General features: G+C 50.0%; 1 pseudogene; it reads left to right on the top strand.

Moving 5' to 3' along the window:
• Positions 1 to 3,396, top strand: part of LOC147731465 (28S ribosomal RNA) — an 8,101-nt pseudogene extending 4,705 nt beyond the window's left edge.
• The last annotated feature ends 3,515 nt before the right edge of the window (positions 3,397 to 6,911 follow it).

The raw sequence follows: 6,911 nt of genomic DNA on the forward strand, positions 1-6,911 counted from the left end.
CATGGTCACATTATACAGAGTCTCGCAAGGCAAAGAGTTCCACCAAACATCAGAGAAATAATAAAAGACCTAAACACTGACTCAACAACATCTTTCAAGGGAAAGAACAACAAAGAAACTCATGAACGAACAATGAAATCTGGGGTCAAACAAGGTGACTCTTTAACATTGCCATGGATCCTCTGATCTGTGATCTTCAGAAAAATGGCAAGGGCTTCACATTTGGATCAGATGATCTTATTGAGCAAATCACCGCTCTCGCCTTTGCCGATGACATTGCAGTACTCAGCAGTACATGGGAAGGAATGAGTACAAATCTGAAGATCATTGAAAAGTTCAGTAAAGCTACAGGACTAAAATTGAATGTGAAAAAGACACATGGATTTTATATCAGTCACCATAAAGACAAAATACTGATTAACATCTGTAAACCATGGCAATTTGAGAAAGAAAATATTCATCCAGGAGAAAGTAAAAGATACCTCAGATTGAACTTTGATCCACACACTGGTCATACAAGCAACAACAGAATTAATGAGGTTCTTGTCAAATGGGCTCAAAAACTTGATAATTTACCACTTAAGCCCACGCAGAAAACTGAAATATTGTGTCAGTACTTGATACCTAAGCTATCATTCAAATTTGAAATGACAGGAACAGAAGCAAAAACATTGAATGTTCTTGATCAAACAATAAAGAAGTATGTCAAACACTTTCTACACCTTCCTGCATACACATGTGATGGTCTCCTATATTCAAATTGATCATTTGGAGGTCTCAGTATGCCAAAACTATGTACACAAATTGGTCTCAATAAAGTCAATAGTTTATTGTATCTCAGGGATGCTCCAGACCTGTACATAGCGCGTTCATTCATTCATGCATGTAATAGAAAATATAAATGAAAAAATTGACAACATAATAAAAACACACAAACTCAACATTATGGATAGTTGCTATCTGAGCTATGAGTTGAATTTGTCAGCAACATATGACTGGAGAAAAGAAGAGTTTGAGAAAGGGGCAAATCTCCCTGGCCAAGGTGATGGTGTAAAATACTTCTCAAGTAATCCAACCTCAAACTTCTGGATCAGCAAGCATAACAAAATTAAAGAAAACCAGTACATAGCTGCGCTGATGTTAAGAGCAAATGTTTTATATACCAGAGAAACCATCACCAGGGGGAGATATCGTGCATATGCTACATGTAGATATTGTAATGATGTCTGTGAAACAATTTCTCATATTTCAGGTGCATGTCCTAAAACTAAGGACATTAGGATAAAAAGACATAACAAAATTCAGGAATTGCTCATTGATAGAGCAAAAAGGTGTGGTTGGTTGGCTTATAGGGAACCTCATGTTAAGAATAATCAAGGAGAATTATGAAAACCAGATGTAGTGTTTACCAAAAATGGCGCAGCTGTAGTGATTGATGTATCAATTTGTTACGAAAACTCTCAGAATTCCCTTGAATTAGCGTTTGAGAGTAAGGTGAAATACTTCCAGGATCTGTCACAGCAAATCAAAGATCTCACAAAGTGCAAAAATGTTAAATTTCATGGCTTTATCGTAGGATGTCGTGGTATCTGGCCTCAATGTAATGATGTTGTTCTGGCTGATTTAGATCGACAAATGGCATTTCTATTCAAGAAAAATGTTTGCCTGACTACTTTAATGGACACTCTTAAAATGTGCCAAGTATTCATGGACAATTGAGTATCAAACGTATACTGAGATGTACACTTTCTTACAGCACACATGTCACCCTCATAAAACTTAAAGGTTTATCACATAGTTTATATAAGAGTTAATATAGTTGTGAATTTTATAGATGTGAACTTTTCTAGATGTGCTTTCTTCAATTAGATGTGTAATTTGTAGATGTGTATTTTGGTTTTATATATATGTGTGCTTATAACAATATAGATATAGTGTACATCGTACCTTTTGAAATGTCTTTAATGATGAATAGGTCTCAAATAATCGCACTCACATAATTATCACACATTGTTTATTGATGTCCTGCTAACTATATTTCAATTCTCAGAACTGTTCGTAGACAATCTTAACATTGTTGGACTAGTACTGCAATGTGTACGATCTCTGGCCTATACGTGATCCCAGTTCCAGTGAAGACAGCGTTCAGTGTGGCTGTACTCCGGAGCGAAAGAATGTTGTATTGTTGGAAGCAAAACCGAATTGACGCTGATGGGCAGCATAATAACCCAGAATGAGCCACCGCAAGTTGGTACAGAATAGCCAAATGCCTAGTCATCTAATTGGTGACGCGCATGAATGGATGAACGAGATTCCCACTGTCCCTACCTACTATCTAGCGAAACCACAGCCAAGGGAACGGGCTTGGCTGAATCAGCGGGGAAAGAAGTCCACGCTGAGCTTGACTCTCGTCTGGCACTGTGAAGAGACATGAGAGGTGTAGGATAAGTGGGAACCCCTCGGGCCGCCGGTGAAATACCACTACTCTTATTGTTTTTTCACTTACCCGATGAGGCAGGGGGTGAGCCCCGGGGGGCTCTCGCTTCTGGCTCCAAGCGCCCGGCGCGACCTGCTCCGGGGACAGTGGCAGGTGGCGAGTTTGACTGGGGTGGTACACCTGTCAAACAATAATGCAGGTGTCCTAAGGGGAGCTCAGGGAGGACAGAAACCTCCAGCGTAGCAGAAGGGCAAAAGCTCGCTTGATCTCGATTTTCAGTATGAATACAGACCGTGAAAGTGGGGCCTCACGATCCTTCTGACTTTTTGGGTTTCAAGCGGGAGGTGTCAGAAAAGTTACCACAGGGATAACTGGCTTGTGGCTGCCAAGCGTTCATAGCAAAGTCGCTTTTTGATTCTTCGATGTCGGCTCTTCCCATCTTTGTGAAGCAGAATTCACCAAGCGTAGGATTGTTCACCCACTAATAGGGAACGTGAGCAGGGTTTAGACTGTCGTGAGACAGGTTAGTTTTACCCTACTGATGTGTTGTTGCAATAGTAATCCTGCTCAGTACGAGAGGAACCGCAGGTTCAGACATTTGGTGTATGTGCTTGGCTGAGGAGCCAATGAGGCGAAGCTACCATCTGGGGGATTATGACTGAACGCCTCTAAGTCAGAATCCCCCCTGAACTGTAACGATACCGCAGTGCCGTGGAGCCTCGGTTGGCCTGGGATAGCCGGCCTCTCTCGGTGGGCCGGTGCGTAGAGCCGCTCACTTGGAGACTGGAGCGCCGACGAAAGGGGGCCGCCTCCATCGCCCTAAGTGCACCGCATTTTCGTGGGACACCCGGTGCTAAATCATTCGTAGATGACCTGATTCTAGGTCAGGGTTTCGTAAGTAGCAGAGCAGCTACCTCGCTGCGATCTATTGAAAGTCATCCTCTGAGCCAAGCTTTTGTCTCTCCGTGCGTGGGTGCCCGCGGACACCTCCCTCCACCACACCCAGGGGTGGGTCCCTCTGCCGCCGGGCCGGCGGGAGGGACCCGGTGAGGATAACAAGGGTCCGTGGGAGGCTGCCTCCACCACATGCCCTTCGGCACGGGGGCCTCCCCCCTCCTGTCCCTGCCCCACCGGGGTGCGGGGATGGGGCCACCATCCCTTGCGGGTCAGCAGGGTGACCAGATGGCTCGCTGCTCCCGGGCAGGGAGGTGAGCAGCAGTCACCCGGGGAAGGAAGCTCCAGAGCGTCTGCCTTGGTGCGCCTGGCCACACTCGCCGGACTGCAAGGGTGACTGGGTACGACAGCCTCCCAGGCCATCTGGGCGCTGGGTCGTCCCGGGCCATCTGGTCGCCTGGCTGCACGACCAGATGGCCCTGCGGGCTGGGTGACCAGATGGCCCTGCGGGCTGGGTGACCAGATGGCCCTGCGGGCTGGGTGACCTTAGGGCTGGCGGCCGGGCTAACTCCAACTTTTGTCCCTCCCCAGAGTTCTGCAAGCCCCTACTACGTGGGGGCTTAATAGTCTAGAAAAATGGGCTCCCCGGGCAGGCCGTCGGAGAGTGGATGTGGCCTGGGCTTAACCCTTCTCGCGTCCGGCCAAGGGTCCGTGCGCTGGGGATGGGGCTTCCAGGGAGGCTCTTCCCGGCCTGGCTAGGGTTCGGAAGGTGGGACCGAGCCCAGGGCTTGAGCTCCGTCCGGCCGGCCCAGGGGTGCGTGAGCCCCCCTGTCCTGCAAGCCATCATAGGGTCTGGGCGCTGGGGACGGGGCTCCACCGGGACCCAGGGAGGCTCTACCCGACCTGGCTAGGGGCTTGAGCTCTGTCCGGCCTGGCCTGGGGTGCGTGAGCCCCCCGTCCTGCAAGCCATCAGAGGGCCCGGGCGCTGGGGATGGGGCTCCACCGGGGCCCAGGGAGGCTCTCCCCGGCCTGGCTAGGGTTCCGAAGCTTGGACCGGGCCCGGGGAGCAGGTGCGGCTGGCTTCATCCACTACGCTGTCAGAGCGTAGTTTTCTGCCCACCCCTAATATAGGGGAGGGGAGTGTCTGGCAGTGAATTTAAACTGGCCTGGGGTGGATTCAAGAATACGCCGGTCGAGGGGATCTGAACAGAGCTTTGGGCACAGGCACTTATTCTCCTACAAATTAAGCACTGCTCGTGCACGAAACGCTGATTAGACTCCACCACAAAGTCTTGAAATCTCTTATACTTGCGCAAGTTGTGGAAATCCGTAAAGATGAACTTCTCAGTGTTCAAAGGTTGCGCGAATAGAGTTGAACTTGAGCTCGGTTGTTCCATTCTAGCAGAGCGGCTGGCACTGCTCGATGATGCAACGTTGCATTCAGTGCACAGGAGGAACGTCTGGATGGGGTCTGTCATTACAATACCCATACGGGCATCTGAAATCTTACTGGGTTTCACCCCCACCCCTCAAACGCTTGCACCCTTTCTTTTCCGTATCATTCCAACTGCAAACGGGGATGAAAGGAGTGAGCGCATGTACGCTCGGGCCCGCTCACCCTCCTCGCCGGATCTGAGGCGGGGTTTCACATCGAAGGCAATGCAGGGGGAGTCGCTTCGGCTCGCGCCTTAAGTTACAGTTAAGAGATCTCGGGAATGGGCGCGGGATGGGTGGCCAGAAGGGTCTACTCCTCCACGCACAGCACAAAGAGGGAGCTGTGGGTGTACGATGTTCTCGGTCCCCTGCATCCCTTCGGTCACTTTCGGTTTCTCTCGTGTTTTGCTTTAGTATGCCGGAGTCAAGCTGGGAGCACTGTGTGGGTCCACGCCCCAGAATGGGTGCGTAGAGGTGCCGTAGCCCAGCTGAATGCTGTACGGAGTGGTGCAAATTACATTTAAAGGAGTGGGAGAGGAGGTAACAACACCTGCAGCCCCTGCACACCTCCGAGAGAACACAACTAACCCAGCCCTTGTATTTAGTAAACAAACCTAACCTTCACCTTACCCGCAACGTTTCTATAACCCCTCAAGGGGGCAGCACCTCCCTCCACGCTCGCTCTCACACATTAACCCCGGCTGTTATTTCCGTCACATTCAAATACAAGCACGTGAGTGGGGCGCGCATGCGCCACAGCGAGACATATGGTTTCAATTATTGAGCCCTTGTCTGGGCACAATTATTGAAACCACATGCCGGCTGTGCAGGTAACCGACACCAATAGGCCATAGGCAGAGCAATGCGCCCGCCTTAGGCCAATTGCGCGCTGTCTTTGTTAACAATATGCACATAAAGGCCAATAGTGTGGGCCAAAACAAAAAAGCACACGCACGAGTGTGTGTGATCATTAGGTTAGTTTTGAAACCCCCTCCATTTTTTTTTTTGTAAATATCTTTTTATTGCAGCAATGATAAATAAGTATACAGTACAATTTATGCCATTCCCCTTGATGCTCAGTGTGAGCTCCGCTCCCACTCCCCAGTATCACACAGCCATTCAGCTCGCACCCCGGAGGTCGAGCGGCAAAGTCGCAGGTACATAGGAAACTGCGCTGGAGCATTCTGTGCGTGGCTACAGCCAACATGTGGATGGGAAACAGCAACGCTGCTTTTCGGACCTAACCCTCCCTCTCCCCTGTCCCAAGTCCAGTTGAAGCCAAGAGTTTCTGTGCAACTCCCGTGAACATACCCCCCTCCCCTTCCCCTAAACCCCCTCAACTTTTCCTACCCCGCCATCCCCGTCCAGGATTCCCCCCCCCAACTCTCCCTGCCCCCTACCCAGCCCCCCCACCCCCCCAGGCGTGCCAGAGTATCACCTAATTGAACTCTCAACCTTGTCACCAAGATCAGACCCGAAGCATGGTACCAGGATTCGTCTGCAATCATCCGTAAAACATCTCGATGGAACGCAAGGGCAGTGCTATAGCCGAGCGTGTCTATGCCGCCCCCGTCAGGTGGGCGTCCCTCTGGAGCCGGGCTATGTACCGGGGATTCCTCCTCCTCCTCGTCCAGGAGCGTGAGATCTAGGACCAGCCCCTCCCACGCCCTGGCTCTCTCCAGTGCCAAGTCATTGTCTATCCTGAGCGCAGCTCGCAGGCGAAGCTCACCCTCACATTTAGCCCATTTAAGCAGTTCAGCCTTCCAGCGCTCCACTACGGGGCCCCGGGACGCCTTCCACTGGGACGTAATGGCCCGCTTCGCCAGGAGAAGCCCCAAGTCCAGGAACTTGCTAGTGACTTTGTTCTTTTTTTTTTTTTTTAATTTTTGAAAACCTTTATTGATACCAGAACACACAGCTATTCAGCCTAACATCCCGGGGGCAAGGCAGCAGGAATCGAGGAGAGAAATAGTGTCAAACAGTTGAGGCATATTCACCGAAGGTTAATTTTATAATATAAATACAACAACAAGCGCCCGTGGGCGCGAAAGTGGCAGTGTAGAAAACGTGACGCCGGGTGTCAGGGAGGGGAACGGGAATAAGGCAGGGAAACACTTATTAAAAGCAAATTTCAGAATGGGAAGGA

Source organism: Lissotriton vulgaris, chromosome 2_1 (genome assembly GCF_964263255.1).
Source record: "Lissotriton vulgaris chromosome 2_1, aLisVul1.2, whole genome shotgun sequence".
Classification (NCBI taxonomy): Eukaryota; Metazoa; Chordata; class Amphibia; order Caudata; family Salamandridae; genus Lissotriton; species Lissotriton vulgaris.